This window comes from Garra rufa, chromosome 11 (genome assembly GCF_049309525.1).
Source record: "Garra rufa chromosome 11, GarRuf1.0, whole genome shotgun sequence".
Lineage (NCBI taxonomy): Eukaryota > Metazoa > Chordata > Actinopteri > Cypriniformes > Cyprinidae > Garra > Garra rufa.
In genome coordinates, this window is record NC_133371.1 from 34,996,804 (window position 1) to 35,015,890 (window position 19,087).

At 38.2% G+C, this 19,087-nt stretch overlaps 1 protein-coding gene across 3 annotated transcripts in view; it reads right to left on the reverse strand.

Annotated features, from left to right (window-relative positions):
- Positions 1 to 10,663: 10,663 nt before the first annotated feature.
- LOC141345615 (solute carrier family 66 member 2) overlaps positions 10,664 to 19,087 on the reverse strand; it is an 84,914-nt gene continuing 76,490 nt past the window's right edge. Inside the window, exons 7-8 of one of the 3 annotated variants that reach the window (XM_073850499.1) lie at positions 13,296 to 13,365; positions 10,664 to 10,732 (exon numbers count right to left, since the gene is read on the reverse strand). The gene's annotated coding sequence lies outside the window, so the exon portion shown is untranslated. Of the gene's footprint in view, positions 10,733 to 13,295; positions 13,366 to 19,087 lie in introns of those variants that run through there. The other 2 variants (XM_073850498.1, XM_073850497.1) reach the window with 2 other exon arrangements.

Here is a 19,087-nt window from a genome sequence, read left to right on the forward strand (position 1 = left end):
TTCTCTCCAGAACAGGCTGATGAGCAGAAAGTGAGGGGAGCAAGATTCTTCATAATCACACATAAGCAGGTGTTAAAATAGGGTGGAAATTAGGAAGGATGTGAACCAAGCAGACAATGCATGATAATTGCAAAAGTGTCTAAACAATGGTGAAATAATGGGCATACTTTTACAACAACAGACAGGATGCTAGGGTCAGGGGCTACTTCTGTTGCCTTTAAAATGCTTATTCACTGCACGTCTGAGTGATTTATCGACGTTAGTACATTTGAAAGATCTTTATACTGTAACTTTAATTCAGAGTGAGTTCTATAAAAATATTTCCACAATGTTCATTTCTGCCATCTGGTTGCCAAGAGCATTTTCCTTCACTGACAACCATTCAAAATGTTTATTCCGATAAAACTTTTTGCAACCAGCTTTTAAATTCCAAATAATTCAGTATATTATTGGATTCTCTGACTCATTTTGTTGAGTCAGAAACCCTTTAGAATCAGTCAGGGCAGTTGCTGAATTAATCTAACTCACTTATTGAATATCAATTAGTTACATGCTGGGTTATTTATTTTTTTTAACCCAAATGCTGGGTTCAGACTGCTGGGTAATTTTATTGGGTTGTTTTTAATATTTTTACTCAGCATTTTATTTTATTGCTGGGGTTTCCTTAACTAAGCTGCTGGGTAGTTTTTAATGGGTTTTAAAATATTGGGTTATTTTTTTCTACTCAACCGCTGCGTTGAGCCCATCTCAGACGAAACAACCCAGCTGCTGAGTTACAGTCAGAGCGGTCAGTCTGTCTGGGTGTGATTTTTAATTTCCAGCCCATTTTAAGCCAGCAATATAATACCTTTTAAACAACAGTTGAAATAAAACAACCAGCATGTTGGGTAAAAACTGTTCTGTCCAATATTTACCCAGCACTGGGTTGCCAAATAACCCAAGCAGGGTTGTTTTTAACTCTGCATTTTTTAGAGTGTAGGAACAATTTTAAAGGATTGTATTTATAATGCTACTAAAAAGACTTTTAAAAGTCTATGTAACATTTTACAAGAACTGAATTAAATTTGTCTCTGACTTCTATACACTAATCTAATCATGTTCTTTTGAAATCTGAAACGATCTCATCACTTGTCAACACAACCCCGAGGGCAGCACAAAACTCCTGTTTGTCACATCCAAATATTTCTTCCTCAAAACTACCAAAAGAATCGTTCGTCGATCCGTTAAGGAATCGGAATCGTTTAAGAAGAATCAGAATCGACAAAATGAATCATTACGTTTATCCCTATCCCATCACTGTGATGTTTCACACATATGTAGATTACTTAAACATTTATTAAAAACGGCTGGCTCATTTACAAATCACAATATAAAAATGTAAAATATAAGGAACAAGTTTAAATAGGCTTTTACTGAATTTAACTAATAGGTTCGAAAAACATACAATAGATAAAAAGGTTCAAATAGGCTAACATTACTCATGCATTTATTAGACTGTACAGTGAATTCACGAAAGAACAAACATCAAATAAAGCTAAGTGTAATTAAAAAGCTCATTTGACAGTCTAAAAGTTATCAAACACGCAATAAACACAACAATACATACGTTATTGGTTGTATAAGTTTATCAAATGAAATCTACAAGAGCGTCAAAGTAGAAACTCCCAACTCACCCCTCGACACGACTCCGGTCCTCACTTTCTTCATTAGAGACATTTTCTTTCCACAATGCTCCATAACCGGTTAAACGAACTCACTGTAGTAGCCTATTTACTGAACGGCTCCTGCTGGAATGCTGAAGTCAGTAGCGGCAAAATGATCAGAGCGCGAATATTCTTCGCTGACACATCACCACTGTCCCGCGGACTCAGAGTCACTATCACTGCATAGACCCGAGCGAATGTGTGTGAGTGAACGCCTTGAGAGAGGCGCTGTAAGTTTAAAGCGAAGTCTAAATCATCGCAGGGATGTGCTGGATGCAAACCCTGGTCACGTACAGTTCGCACTCCGACAATAAACCTTTTAAACAGCAGATTATTTGATTACCTGGTCCTGTTTTAAACGAGTTTGAGATGCGCACGTCATTGTGCGTCAACGCGACTGAGGCGTGATGAATTATTACACTCGCAGTGGACACTTGAATTTCCATTTGAATGTTTTCAAGCTATTTCTGAGTTTATTAACAGAATATGAAAAACATAAGGTCTGTATTCCCTCATAAGAACGTCTCATGAGGTTACAACCGCAATATTAGTTCCATTACGACAAATCATAAATCGACAGGTAAGAATCTGTGTTTGCTGCACACACTGTAGAAATCATAATGCCATATTTATGGATTGTGCACAGTGCAAACACCTTGGGACAGCCCAATTAGTTTGATTCAGTATTTGCATACATGCTGCTCACCTAGCAGCACTATTATGGAGTCTAAAGCTTACAAACAGACGCATACAAAGTGTGCATACTGTACTCATTAGGTTGCACATGCCTAGGGAAATGCTAAAATAACTAAGCAGTTTGCACAGGTCCTGGTGGCATATGAATGGAAAGTGAGACAGCTGGCATTGTGCACTCACACTCTCCATCACTGGATGCCAAGGGTCTGCACACATAAAACCCATGAATGATTGCACAAATATGCACTGCCACCCCCCTCCTCATTGGCTCGTTTTATTTGTATCATTTCAATTATGCACATTCATGTATTTGCACACATAATAAAGCCTTACTGAGTTTTAGTGCATATTAATACTCTGTGCACTGGAAAAAAAAATAGGATTTTAACTCAGAAAAAAAAAAAAACATTGAATTAAGCACAGAATTTTGAAGTAGAAAGATTATACTGTATGACATTTTGAAATAGTTTTTTCATGTAAAACAAAATATTTAATAATATTTTAATTCATTGTATTTTGATGTACTTAGTTGAATGATAATAGCAACATTTATTGTTTTTAATAGCTTGCTGTATTTTTTTATCATGTTATTTTTTTGCCAAATGTAAAAGCACAGATATATAACAGAACATTTTAAGTAATTTTTTTCAAGTGCATAGAATAATTTTTTAGTTCTTGAGCAGATGGAATAAAAAAGGTAATTGCATTTTTTTTCTCTCACAATTCTTACTTATCTCGCAATTGCAAGTTTAATCTCACAAATTCTGAATTTTTTTTTCTCCGAAATGTGTGATACAAACTTGCAACTCTGACTTTTTTCTCTCAGACTTGTGAAATATAAAGTCACAATTGGGTGTTATAAAGTCACAATTCTGAGAAATAAAGTCGCAATTCTCAGAAATAAAGTCGGAATTCTTAGAAATAAAGTCAGAATTGCAAGATATCTCACAATTGTGACTTTATAGAATGCAATTGAGACTTAAGTCAGAATTGCAAGAAATCTTGTTTTAATTCTGACTTTAGTTCTTGCAATTGTGAGTTTATATTATGTAATTGTGACTATATCTTACAATTTGAAATTTATAACTCGCAATTGTAAGTTCATAATCTCGCAATTCTGACTTTATTTCTTGCAGTTGTGAGTTATCTCTCAATTCTGACTTTTTTCTCAGAACTGCGAGTATATATCTCACAACTGTGACTTTATAGCATGCAATTGAGACTTGTTAAGTCAGAATTGCAAGATATAAACTCACAATTGCAAGAAAAAAGAAGTCAGAATTGCAAGCTTTTATCTTGTTTTAATTCTGACTTTAGTTCTTGCAATTGTGAGTTTTTATCTCTCAATTCTGACTTTTTTTCCTCAGAATTGATACAAACTCGCGTTTCTGACTTTTTTCTCAGAATTGTGCTATAAACTCAAAAAAGTCACAATTTTGAGAAATAAAGTCGTAATTCTGAGGAATAAAGACTTTTTTTTATCAGAATTGCATGTTTATATCTTGCAAATGTGACTTTAGAACACGCAATTGAGAGTTGTTAAGTCAGAATTGTGGGATACAAACTCACAACTGTGAAAAAAAAGTCAGAATTGTGAGTTTATATCATGCATTTCTGACAAATCATACCCTAGTGGACTCCCCTTGTCAGAGGACACAGAACAGTGTTCCTGGTTGTCTCTAAAGTGTTGTCCCTTTTCATACACACAAACAGGTGGCCTCATCAAGGATACACTGGTTGAAGCAATGGACCTACAACATTTTAGAGAGAAAGACACAGTTTGAGAATGAGACTGAGGGGAAAAGGACAGGAATCAGTTGGCGGATTAAACTGTAATCCCCAGCGACAGCGAGATGGGGTCAGACTGATGAGAGAATCACGCTGGGGGACAGGACGGGGAACAGCTCCGGCAGCTGATGGGCCGTGGTGTGTCCCACTGACATCAGTTTGATATAGCAAATGTTCCGATCAACCTAATTGTTCCTCAAGCAGATGTGTGATAGCTAGATTACTGCTGATCGGTGACCTGCCAAGAAAAAGAGAAAGCGTGGTGAAGAATGAGCTATAGAGCTGTGAGACTCTCTCAATCCCAATAACAGGTGTTTGATTAATTCCCTTCCAGTCAATATAATCAAAGACGTAATTTTTGTTGTGATATGATGGAACAGGAAATGCTGGTTTGGACATAACCATGCTCTGTCTTGTCATTCGGACAGCAACCCTAATCCAGGATGATTTACATAACATTCAAATTTGTAATCAAATCCCGAAGGCTGCCAAGGGAAGCAGGTTAAATGAGTTTCCCCCTGGGGGACGGCAGATGTCAGTCATCTGGAATTTGGGGCGGTAGTCGCACTGGAGATTTTTGAAGAGAGAGAGATATGCAGTCTGAAGCCTTCCATGGTGTTGCGTATTAAACATTAATGCTGGAGGACGGGATGAGTGGACCTACCCCTTTATGCAGACATCAAACCTCCCTTTGAGCTTAAATTGGAATTTGAGAACAGCCAGGAACGTAGAACTCCCTCAGTCACACCACCTCTCGGCCTGTGTCTAGTGCATGTGTGTGTGCTTGTGAGAGAGCATACTGCAGACCGGATATCCCCATACAGCAGGGCCAAAAATAGCGTGGTCTTCATCATCTGCGCAGGGTGAAGCACATCCGAGCCTTTCCTGTATTGAAAGTGCACTGTCAGCATTTCGAACAAACCTCATGCTCTATAGAATGAAGCCTATCAATTAACTCTCGCATGCAACTCTAGAGCATCCACTTTTTGTCAATAACATCAAACGATATAATTGACAAGGACACATGATATTGCCATACTGTAACTGCAGAACACAGTGAAACTAACAGGGGACTGTCCGTCTCACGGAGGAACTTTCTGTGGTCTCTGCTGTGCGTGCAGTGTGTTATTTCCACATTAATTGAGTCTATTTACATCAGCAGCCCTTACCCTGCTGCTCAGGTTACCTGTAATGACACACCTGGATAAGAACTTGAGAGCTCAACCCGATCATCTCACTTCCCTGATCTCTGATCAGTTTACAGACACTGAGGCTCCATTTCCCGGCCCTTCATGAATCAAATCAGAACATTGGAAAACTTTTCTTTCTATCTGTCTGTCTCTTTCTATAGAATGAAAGATTTCAATGTCTCATCTCCTGTTAAAGTCAACATGAACCTGCTTTTCCAACCCATTTAAAGCCTGCAGTGTGATACATTTCCAAGTGAAACAGGGTGAGGAACAAATATGGCGTGGGATTTGATTTTATCCTTTAGAAATTGAATGAAACTTGGGCACTGAGGACTTCTCCTCTGTTAAAACACCACCAAAACTTACTTTTAAAGAGTTTTTTTAGCCTAAAGGTCATATGACAGTGTTTTAGCCATGTTAAAATACATTAAAAAGTCTAAGATTACGAGATTAAAGTCACAATTGTCACAGTTCTGTCTGTTTTGTCATTGGTTTTTCCCATTTGTCTTCCCTCTGTCATTTTGTGATCAGTTGGTTTAGTCCTCGTTTGTGTATCACCGTCACCTGTGTTTGATTAGATCGTCATCTGTATCACCTGTGTCTTATGATTAGTATGTCTTTAAGAGTCTGTCTTTGAGTTCAGTTCCCTGTCGGTCTTTAACGTAGTGTATGTGTGTGAAAGTGTTCCTGCCTTGTTCCTCATTGGAGAATTCTATTAAATATATTGTTAATTGTTAACCTCGTCTATCGTCTCGTCTCGTCCTGCACACACCCCTAACAGAAAGACCGACCAAAACCGTTCACGGCGTCTTCCCCTGCGTTTCTTTTCCGTTTTTTGTATCAGTGTTTGTTTTATTTTTTTCTTTATGGATAACCCTGCCGTCCTCATCATCCTTCTGAAGCAGGGGAACCGCTCTCTCTAGGACCACACCAGAGACTTTGTGTTTCTCACCCCACTAACTCATTACCCGGACAGCTGCTTGTGTACGTTCTTTCGTCATGGACTCAACAGCACCATCAAGGCGCAGCTGTCCGGGGAGGGTCCTCGAGAGAGCCTCGCCGAATACATCGAGTGGGTGCTGGCGTCCTGTGGATCTTCCTGGACTGTCGGCAGCGTCGAGGAGGACGTCAGCCCCACTCATGACCCAGAGAGCAGCCAACCATCACCCCGACACGCAGAGCATGAACCCGAGCGCACCGCGGATGAGGGACTAGAGCCGCGAGCGACAGAGCCAGAGTCCTCTCCGGCTGATCAGGTGCGTGAGCCGAATTCTACATCTGCGACGGTGGATTGCGACGTGGAGCAAGTGAGGGAAATGGAGAGCCCTGCCCACTGCAACACCGCTGGGGGTGAGATGGAAAACTCTGGGGACTTAATCGATTTCTTCTCCGAAGTTTTGGATAACAATTCATATGACTTAATAGACTTTTTCTCTGAGCCACTGACCTGCCTAAACTTCCCTCCCACCCGCCCTCTTCTGTCTGAAACTGCCTGGTCCCCGCTGGTTCCGCCCAGCCGTCCTGAGTCCCCGCTGGTTCCGCCCAGCCGTCCTGAGTCCCCGCTGGTTCCGCCCAGCCGTCCTGAGTCTCCGCTGGTTACGCCCAGCTGTCCGAAGTCTCCCAGGTCATCAGTCAGTCCCCTTGCTCACCCTCAGCCCACCATCTATGCAGTGGGCTCGCCGCAGGGAAGCCAGCTAACATCGGTGGCATGGCTGGAGGTTCCCTCAGCTCCGCCTCCAGCCTCCGAACCCAGATCTTCACCTCGGCCCTCCGACCCTGCGGTTCCACCACGGCTCTCTACGCCCTCAGCTCCACCGTCGCCCGTCGGCCCACCAGCTCCACCGGGCTCCATCGTCCTTCCGGCTCCACCTTGGTCAGTCGTCGACCATCCGCCGCCTCGGGACTCCACTCCTCTGGCTTCGCCTCGTCCCTCTGTCCCTCCGGCTCTGTCAGGCTCCTCCTTCCCGTCAGCATCGCTTTCGTCCTCTGTCGCTCCGGCTCCGCCGCGGACCTCCGGATCTCCGCCTCCGCCTCGGCCGCCAGAGCCTCCTGTTCCACCTTGGCCCTCCGGTTCCGCGGTGTCGCCCTGGTCCGTCGGCTCTCCATCTCCGCCTCGGGTTCCTCTGCCAGCTGCTCTGCCTCTGTCGGTCGGACCCCTGGAGTCGGTGGTCCTCCCTCCACCATGGCTCCTCCCTCCGTCGGCTCCCCCGTGGGCTGTCATCCTGGCTGCGATCTGGGTCCTGCTCTCCTGCTTCAGGTCCCTCCTGTTTTCTCCCTGGCTCCTCCCACTGTCGTCGCCCCCTTGGACTGTCTTTTGTGTCACCTGGACTTTTGTTCCGGTCCTCCTCCGGGGGTTGCGTCCTCCGCCAGAGCCCCCTCCCTCATTGACTCTGGTTTCCTGGTTTTCCGCCCCTCTCGTTTTTTCATTTTTTCCACGGCGCGACGACGCGCCTTTCCGGAGGGGGGGCGTAATGTCACAGTTCTGTCTGTTTTGTCATTGGTTTTTCCCATTTGTCTTCCCCCTGTCATTTTGTGATCAGTTGGTTTAGTCCTCGTTTGTGTATCACCGTCACCTGTGTTTGATTAGATCGTCATCTGTATCACCTGTGTCTTATGATTAGTATGTCTTTAAGAGTCTGTCTTTGAGTTCAGTTCCCTGTCGGTCTTTAACGTAGTGTATGTGTGTGAAAGTGTTCCTGCCTGTTCCTGCCTTGTTCCTCATTGGAGAATTCTATTAAATATATTGTTAATTGTTAACCTCGTCTATCGTCTCGTCTCGTCCTGCACACACCCCTAACAACAATATTTTGAGAAAAAGTCAAAATTACGAGACTAAAGTCTTAGCAATAGAAGAATAAAGTTGGAATCACATGAATAAAGCTTAAATATTTTGAGAATAAAGTCGAAATTAGGAGAATAAAGTTGAAATATTTTGAAAGTAAAGTTGAAATGACAAAAATATAGTCATAGCAATACAAGAATAAAGTAGAAATCATGAGAATAAAGACAAATTTATGAGAATAAAGTCATAGCAATACAAGAATAAAGTTATAATATTTTGAGAAAAAAGTCAAAATGACAAAAATAAAGTCATAGCAATATAAGAATAAAGTCAAAATCACAAGAGTAAAGTCAAAATATTTCGAAAATAATGTCAAAATTACAACAAAGTTGTAGCAATACGAGAATAAAGTTGAAATATTTTGAGAATAAAGTCAAAACTACAAGAATAAAGTCGCAATATTTTGAGAAAAAAAGTCAAAATTACAAGAAGTCGTAGCAATAAAGTCGAAATCATGAGAATAAAGTCAAAATCACAACAATATAGTCGTAGCAATATGAGAATATAGTTGAAATATTTTCAGAATAGGGTTGAAATCATTAAAGTCGAAATTATGAAAATGCGTCAGCAGTATGAGAATAAAGTCATAATATTTTGAGAAAAAAGTCAAAATTATGCAAATTAAGTCATAGCAACATGAGAATAAAGTCAAAATCACAAAAACAAAGTCGAAATATTTTGAAAATAAAATCAAAATTACAAGAATAAAGTCTTAGAAATACGAGAATAAAGTGGAAATATTTTGAGAATAAAGTCAAAATTAGGATAATAAAGTCGTAGTAATACAAGATTATATACTTTGAGAGAAAAAGTCAAAATTATCAGAATAAAATAGAAATTATGAGAATAAAGTTGTAGCAATACGAGAATAGGAGAAAAGTCGTAATGTTTTGAGAAAAAAGTCAAAATTACACAAATAAAGTCATAACAATATGAGAATAAAGTCAAAATCACAAGAATGAAGTTGAAATATTGTGAAAATAAAGTCAAAATTTAAGAATATTGTCACAATATATAGTAGCAATACAAGATTAAAGTCAGAATATTTTGAGAATACAGTCAAAATTACAAGAATAGTCATAGCAATACGAGAATGAAACTGCAATATTTCAAGAAAAAAGTCTGAATTATGAGAACTACAAGAATGAAGTCGAAATTTTTTTTCTTTATTCTCATAATTGTGATTTTTTTTTCGCAAAATATTACAACTTTAATCTTGTAAACTCAGCACTATTGTAGATTTATCCTTAAAATCCCAATGTAAAACGAGACATTGAGAACTTTGAAAAAGCACTGGTAGTTTATTTACAAGATTTATACAGACAGTACCTTCAGGAAATTTACCGTTCGCCGCCATCTTGAATTTAGTCACGATAAGTCGAGTGACGAGCAGGAAGGAAACTACAACCTGATAAGTCACGTACTCACGTTACTTTTGGACTGGAGTTAGTGCAGACAGTTGGCAATTGCAAGGATGTCGGACGATGAAGCTACTGAGTTTTATGAAGTAGTAGTGTAGTTTCCTTCCTGCTCCTCACTCGACTTATCGTGACTAAATTCAAGATGGCGGCGAACGGAAAAATTTCCTGAAGGTACTGTCTGTATAAATCTTCTTGTAAATAAACTACCAGTGCTTTTTCAAAGTTCTCAATGTCTCGTTTTAAATGTCAGGGCCCTTGGAAGACTACCAATGAAGTGTGGAGCTACTTTGTGCCTCGTAAATGGTGTAAAACAGTGATTTATTTACATGGCTAGTCCGATGCCCGAGGCACCCTCAACGACAATCTGTTGTTAGCATCGGCTAACTAGCGCCAGATTTCGGAGTGCAGGGGACAAGCCAAGATGAGCTATGAAAGGTAAGTTCACACTCGGTATCATGATTCATTACACTTTAGGTCAATATCACACCGGACTTCTCCTTTAAGCAAAAATGGCATGGTTGCTTCAGAAATTGTGTTTTTTTTTTTTATCTGAAATTTGCTTTTGTTAACTCGATTGTTTAGGCTTAAGTATAGTTTAGGTTGTACATTATTATCAAACGCAGCTGAGTATTAACCTTTAAGCAAAACTCACTGGACATATCATTTCCGAACTGCCCTAATACATACAACATATAGAGAAACACTGACAGATTCACATTCATCTGTTTAGATACCACCCCTTTTCTTTGAAATAATATGCACTTATGAATTGTGCAAGGATAATAGTGTAAATATTAATTTCATGTTGACTTTAAAGTCAGGAGGAAACCAATCAGAGCCTCCCAACATTCCCCAAATGCCCTGAACTGTCTACATGCTAGCGAAGAATGAAGAATAGACCAAGACAGGATGTGAGCGCAGTCATGGAGACAACTGCTTCCAGCAAAATACACAGTACATGAAGTCTCATATTTTTGTGTTGCGACTCACTCACCCAGCGGCTATATGGGCGCCTGTGGACCACGCAATGCTGGGACGGATAAGTCAGCTATATCTGGCCTCCCTACAGCCATCCAAATTGAATCTCCATTCCTGCAAAGAATCATTAACTCATTACAATGGATCCCAGTTTTACAATTAAGTTCTTTCTACACAGCAAGCAGCCCTTGACACGCATCATAACAAAACCCCCAATAGACTGAATCAGTCAGCCTCTCTACTCACACCTCTCCATGCCCAGGGGCAAGTAAAAGGAGAAAAAATACATTTTCAATAATTAAAACCCGGCAGGAATGATCTATTTTAATTTTAGGGGAGAACTAACTCTGATAAGCAAACACATGCTGGGCTGTTACATTGCCTGGTCCAATTAATCATTACACAGCAACAGAATTCAATATTCTTGTCAGGAAGTATTTGTTAGCTAGCTGAGTTAATAGAGCTCTTTCTCATTTCTTTGCCGATACACTGCACACGGCGGGAATATTGACAGTACGTTAGCACACCACAGCATCAAACACGAGGAGCAAAGCTGGTTCTGCTGGAGTAAGTATAAGCTGATTGATGTTTTTGGTGAAGTTGTTTTGTATGATCATTTTCATTAAAAAAAAGCCTTAAGTGATGATACTTAAGTGTTACTTCAGGCGAAAATTAGATTTTGTCATTGTTAACTCACTCTCATGTCATTCCAAACCTGTATCATATCTTCTTCCATAGAACAAAAAAAAGTGTATCAGAATGTTTGATGTAAACATACATTGACAGTAATTCTGACAAGATTTTTATTTCTCAGAATTTTGACTTTATTTCTCAGAATTGTATGTTTATAACTTGCAATTCTGACTTAATTTCTCAGAACTGTACATTTATATCTCACAATTCTGAGAAATTAAGTCAGAATTGCAAGTTATAAATGTACAGTTCTGAGAAATAAGTCAAAATTCAGAGAAATTGAAATTTATGTCTCACATGTGACTTTTTTCTCAGAATTACGAGATAAACTTTTTAATATGCAATTGTGAGTCTATTTTCCCCTCAAAATTGGACTTTATAACTCGTAATTAAAAGTTTATATCTTGCAATTCTGACTTTTTTCTCAGAATTGCGAGATATAAATTTGCGAATGTGAGAAAAATGTCAGAATTCTGAGAAGAAAACTCATGTGATTTTATATCTCGCAATTCTAACTTTAAAACTTGCAACTGCGAGTTTATATCTCACAATTCTATAGATATAAACTTGCGAATGTGAGAAAAATATTAGAATTGCGAGAAAAAAACTCACAATTCTGATATTTTTCTCACACTTGCGAGTTTGTATCACAATTCTGAGAAGAAAAGTCAGAATTGCAAGATATAAACTTGTGAATGCAAGAAAAAAGTACGAATTGCAAGATAAAAGCTCAAGTTTATATCGCATTTCTGAGAGGAAAGGTCAGAGTTGTGACTTTTTTTTAGAATTCTAAAAAAAATCTTTATAACTTGTAACTTCAAGTTTTTATCTCACAATTCTGAGAAGAAAAGTCAGAATTGCAAGATATAAACTTGTGAATGTAAGAAAAAAGTATGAATTGCGAGATAAAAACATGCAATTCTGAAATGTTTTTTCTTACAGTTGCGAGTTTACATCGCAATTCTGAGAAGAAAAGTCAAGAGTTGTGCGAATGTAAGAAGAATATCAGAACTGCGAGATAAAAACTTGTGAATGTGAGAAAAAAGTATGAATTGAGATATACAAACTCACAATTCTGACTTTTTTCTCAAAATTGTGAGTTTATATCACAATTCTGAGAAGAAAAGTTAGAATTGCAAGATATAAACTTGTGAATGCAAGAAAAAAGTGTGAATTGCGAGATAAACTCAAGTTTATATCGCAATTCTGAGAAGAAAAGTCAGAGTTGTGACTTTTTATCACAATTCTAACATTATAACTTACAACTGCAAGTTTATATCTCACGATTCTGAGAAAAAAGGCAGAATTGGGAGTTTGTATAATGCAATTCTGAGAAGAAAAGTCAGAATTGCAAAATATAAACTTGCGAATGTGAGAAAAATATCAGAATTGTGAGATAAAAACTCGCAATTCTGACTTTTTTCTCACAATTTCGAGTTTATATTGTAATTCTAAGAAGAAAAGTCAAAGTTGTGACTATATATCCCAACTCTAACTTCATAACTCGCAACTGCGAGTTTATATCTCAGAATTGTGAGATGTAAACTCGCAGTTGCAAGAAAAAAGGTAGAATTGTGAGAAAAAAAGTCACAATTTTTTTATTTTAGCAGAATATTTCATTTGATTTTATTGCTAAATAAAAACAAAACTTAAAATGTTTTTATAAGCTGAAATAAAATTGTTAAAAAAGAAAATCTAAAAAAATGACAAAAATAACATTTAAAAATTACTAAAAGTTAAAGTAAATTAAAATGAAAACAATGTTTAATAAATACTATAAAAGCATATAAATACAGTTATAAATTATAAATATATAATATTGCTAAAATGTCTGCATATGGTACCTTTCAGAAGACCTTGAGCATGTGCTTGCTTGTTTATTTATTTGGGGCCATTATAAAAAAGTGCTTTGGACCTTTGTTTTCCATGGAAGAAGTAGGTTTGGTAAGGGAAGGAAATGGTGACCACACGCATATAAGCTCACAAAATCTCCGTGTTTGCGTTCCTTTGTCATTACATACAGACCATTCTGAATGCCACAAGACTGCCATAGCCTACGGAGAGAAGTTCAAGACAAACAGAACAAGGTTAATGAATGGCCTCTAAAGTACATGACAAAGCTTCAGACCTCATTTAAAAAACATGTGCCGATGGCTAGGCCGGAGTCATGTTCTCTTGTGACAGCAGTGTACAGTACAGCCCTCGGTGATCAAATAGGATGGAAGAGGAATGGCCAGTCTAATCATAAAGAGAGAAAGGATCAGTGCCCCCAGTCCTGCCTGCTGAATATGGAGCAGCTGCCTCTGACTAGAAACGTAATGGACTCTGCTGAAATAAATCCTGTGATACATATTTCAAAAAACACCTTTGACAACAAATATGAACAGAAACCAAGGTCTTTAACCCTCACGCTTTACTAGGCGGCTGCATATATGAAAAAAAAAACACCTAACCCTAAAAAAAATTCTAACAAAAGGTTTCTCAGCTGTTTTTTGTAGTATTAGGTGTCCTTAATAACATACTAAAAGTTTACCAAAGTTTGACCACTAGAAAGGTGTCATTTTCAAGATGGCGTCCAAGATGGGCAGAAAACCCTTAAAATATCCTAACTCCTTCATTATTTGACCTAGCCAAGTAATCTTGGTGTCTAACCCAATGTTTTCTGGGTCTATGAATCCGCTGGACTTGTCTAAATTGCACTGACATGATTACATACTTATGGAATACATGATGTTGTGAGATTACTGTAAGGTTTTATCTTTGTTTGGGGTGAACCAGAGATGTAAACGATTTAGCCTATGTCATGTAACTCCTACTCAGTACGTGTTTTTGGACACATACAGCTTTTTTTTCTAAAACACAGACTTGACATTCATTGTAAAAGTTATTGCACCCAAAAGTTCCTTAAATTGGAGTTGTATAACTTTGATCATAAACAACTAACAGAGGCCTGTGTGTGAACCCTCTAAATGGTCACTTATTTCAAATTGCTTTAATATATAATTGTACTTGTAATCACTTTCAGCTGCATCTCAATAAATTAGAATGTTGTGGAAAAGTTCATTTATTTCAGTAATTCAACTTAAATTGTGAAACTTGTGTATTTAATAAATTCATTACACACAGACTGAAGTAGTTTAAGTCTTTGGTTCTTTTAATTGTGATGATTTGGCTCACATTTAACAAAAACCCACCAATTCTCAACAAATTATAAGACCAATAAAAAAAAACCTTTTCAGTGAATTGTTGGCCTTCTGGAAAGTAGGTCCATTTACTGTATATGTACTCAATACTTGTTTTGCTTTAAATACTGCCTCAATTCAGCGTGGCATGGAGGTGATCAGTCTGTGGCACTGCCAAGGTTGTATGGAAGCCCAGGTTTCATTGACAGTGGCCTTGAGCTGATCTGCATTTTTTGGTCTCTTGTTTCTCATTTTCCTCTTGACAATACCTAATAGATTCTCTATGGAGTTCAGGTCTGGTGAGTTTGCTGGCCAGTCAAGCACACCAACACCATGGTCAATTAACCAACTTTTGGTGCTTTTGGCAGTGTGGGCAGGTGCCAAATCCTGCTGAAAATTGAAATCAGCATCTTTAAAAAGCTGGTCAGCAGAAGGAAGCATGAAGTGCTCTAAAATTTCTTGGTAAACGGGTGCAGTGGACCAACACCAGCAGATGACATTGCACCCCAAATCATCACAGATTGTGGAAACTTAACACTGGACTTCAAGCTACTTGGGCTATGAGCTTCTCCCTTCCTCCAGACTCTAGGACCTTGCTCTCATCCGAAAAAGAGGACTTTGGACCACTGAGCAACAGTTCATTTCTTCTTCTCCTTAGCCCAGGTAAGACGCCTCTGATGTTGTCTGTGGTTCAGGAGTGGCTTAACAAGAGGAATATGACAACTGTAGCCAAATTCCTTGACACATCTGTGTGTGTAGTGGCTCTTGATGCCTTGACGCAAGTCTAGTCTATTCCTTGTGAAGTTCACCCAAATTCTTGAATCGATTTTGCTTCACAAGCCTCTCAAGGCTGCAGTTCTCTGAGTTGGTTGTGCATCTTTTTCTTCCCCACTTTTCCCTTCCACTTAACCTTCTGTTAACATGCTTGGACACAGCACTCTGTGAACAGCCAGCTTCTTTGGCAATGAATGTTTGTGGCTTACCCTCCTTGTGAAGGGTGTCAATGATTGTCTTCTGGACAACTGTCAGATCAACAGTCTTCACCATGATTGTGTAGTTTAGTGAACCAAACTAAGAGACCATTTTGAAGACTCAGAAAACCTTTGCAAGTGTTTTGAGTTGATTAGCTGATTTGCAAGTCAGCATATTCTAATTTGTTGAGATAGTGAATTGGTGGGTTTTTGTTAAATGTTAGCCAAATCATTACAATTAAAAGAACCAAAGACTTATTCTACTTCAGTCTGTGTGCAATTAATTTATTTAAAGGGGTTATCGGACACAAAACTAACTTTTACATGTTGAATATTAATGTGTGTTGGCAGTTTGTGTACACAACCACCCTACAATGATAAAAATCCACCCAGTGGTATTTTTTTAATCTTTAAAAGTAATATCCCCTTTTTAAAATCGGGTCATTCGCAGCTTCTTGTTGTGATGGAACACCAACAGAGGGCACTCCCACGATATAGAGGTAGATTGACATGAACGTCTTACCTTAGATCCGCCCTCACCGAGCTGAAACAGTCCGACTCTGATCACCATTGTGTCGACTTAGGTGCAGAGGAAGACTCTAATTGAGTGATTGAGGTGTTCTGTTGTTGGATGCAATAATGAACGTAGCAGTAGTCATTTGCTCCCGACATCTAAGCTGCTTAAGAGGTAGAGGACAACGTTACTTTAGTTTTTAAAAGGAAAGCGCCGATCCCGATCTACATATGCGTCTCTGTTCGTGTGAATCGTAATAATGTGCTCGTTGGCAAGTTTTGCCTATAAACACGGCTAAATGCAGCTAAACGCGGCTAAAGTAAACATTACAGCTCCTATTCCCTCAGCAGAGAGGGGCGGGGCGAGCAGAGCTCATTTGCATCTAAAGGGCCCATGCGATTAAATGAGCTGATATTTTGCAGAGCTGATTTTGACAAGGTAAAAGGGTGTTTTTTTACACTACTATTGAGAATTTTTAACCAAAGTATATTACAGACTTTTCATTAAGACCCTAAAGAATCATATGGACTTGTGGAAAATGGGCATCCGATGACCCCTTTAATACACAAACTTCACAATTTGAGTTGAATTACTGAAATAAATTAACTTTTCCATGACATTTTAATTTATATATTTATATTTTAATTTTATAATTTACCTGTATCTATCATGCAAATATGCTAATTAAAATATTACATGGCCAAAATATGTATCAGGCACCAGTATTACTGGTCTAGGAGGAATACAAAGGAGTAATGGTCATTTTAAGGACCTGACGGCCGCCATTTTGAAAATGGGGCCTTTCTTGGAGTCAAACTTTGGTAAACTTTTAGTATGTTTTTAAGTACATCTGATACTACTGTAAACCACTAAGAAACCTTTTGTTAGAATTTTTTTGGGGTCAAGCCATATTTGCAGCTGACTATTACTGAGATTGCTACTTTTTGTACGTTTGAGGTCTCAGAAACCAAATCAAAACCAAGAAGAAAGGCATTACTGAAGCTTTATTCCTTCTGTAAACAGAAATAAACATTAAAAAATTGAAAAAAATCAATTTTTCATGGAGGACAGATGAAGCATGTTATCAAGTCAGAAAAACTCATTAAATATTAACCTAATGTTTCAATGTTAAGCATATTTTTCAAGCTATCAATGGCCTTGGGGTCTCATCACACATTGTATTTTCGAAACCTCTGTTACAGAACCAATTCCAGAATTGCTAATTGGGTGATCCTCTCATTAAGAAAAAAATATTTATTCGGAGCAAAGAAACATTGACCATTTTCTGATTAAAATGCTAGTATACACTAGTGCCGCATAAAAAAAAAAAAGCCTCTTAATTATGTGAGCATAAAGGGAGCCTTGGTAAACATTTCGAAACATCTCAGCTATGATTAGCTGATGTAATATAGCTGTGTTGTGAAACGTGTTTAGGATGACAATAAATGATAATGCCTTGTATGTGAGGTACACTCCGGAGCATAGCGGGCAAATTAAAATGCTGATACAGACAGAAAGACACACGCACACCTCTAGGGTACAGAACTCTGCAGCAAGCTTTCGGCATTCTTCCTAATCAAATACAGGTCAGAATCGGCCAGCCTCCCTATTCTCCTTTCATCATGGGCCGTTCTCGCCTCCTTTGCTTTTAATCTCACACACCCAACCACATACACACCTGTTAAAGAAACGGTTCATCTGAAAAAGAAAAAGTCATTATTTACTCACCCTCATGCCGAAACAAACTTCTTTACTCTATGGCAGTGGTTCTCAATCCTGGTCCTGGGGGACCCCTGCTCTGCACATTTTGCATGTCTCTCTTATTTAACACACCTGATTGAGATCAGCTCATTAGAAGAGAGATCCATGAACTGAACTAACAAGCTGAAGATCTCAATCAGGTGTGTTAAATAAGAGAGACATGCAAAATGTGCAGAGCAGGGGTCCCCCAGGACCAGGATTGAGAACCACTGCTCTATGGAACGCATAGTGTGACTTTCTGAAGAACATCCTGTCCATTCCATATAATGAAAGTGGATGAGGACATGTGGCATCATAAAAGAGATGCATCTAGAAATATGCGCATGAGTAATATGTGTATTGAAATAAGCACTTGAAAAATGTACACTACAAACATGCACTACAAAAATACGAGATTTTTTCTCACAAATGCAAGTTTATATCTTGCGATTCTGACCTGTTTCTTGCAATTGCAAGTTTATATCTCACAATTCTGACTTTTTTCTCAGAATTGTTAAATATAAACTCACAATTGCAAGTTATAAAGTCATAATTCTGATACAAACTTGCAATTCAGATTTTTTTCTTGCAAACGCGAGTTTGTATCTCGCAATTTTGACTTTTTTTTCTTGCAAATGCAAGTTTGTATCTTGCACTTCAGACTTTTTTTTATTGCAATTGCGAGTTTGTGTCTTGGAATTCTGACTTTTTTCTCAGAATTGTGAAATATAAATTCACAATTGTGAATTATAATATCAGAATTGCAAGATATGAACTCGCAATTCTGACTTTTTTCTTGCAAATGTGTTTATTTCTCACAATTCTGACCTTTTTCTTGCAATTGCGAGTTTATATCTGGCAATTCTGACTTTTTTCATGCAATACTGACTTTTTTCTCAGAATTGTGAAATATAAACTCACAACTGCAAATTATAAAGTCAGAATTTAATTTATTGATATGAACGTTCAATTCTGACTTTTTTCTTGTAATTGCGAGTTTACATCTTGCAATTCTGACTTTTTCTCAGAACCGTTACATATAAACTCACAATTGTGAATTGACTTTTTTTCCACACAATTTTGACCTATTTTCTTAGAATTCAGACTAAGAAAAAGAAAAAGTAACATTTGATCTCCAGTTTCATTAATCACTCTACACAGACCAGGCTATAAGCACTATATGATTACATTAAATTCTGTCTGAGCAAATAAATGTTGCTTTCCCATCAGGTTTGATGCTGGTATCATTACCCCATAGTTTTTTCAAATATGTTATTATTACAGCACAACCAATGATACTAATGGGAGTCCTTCTTGCTCTGATTGACTTTTACCGCAGTCTTTGTGTTTCTATGGATGGAAATCATTC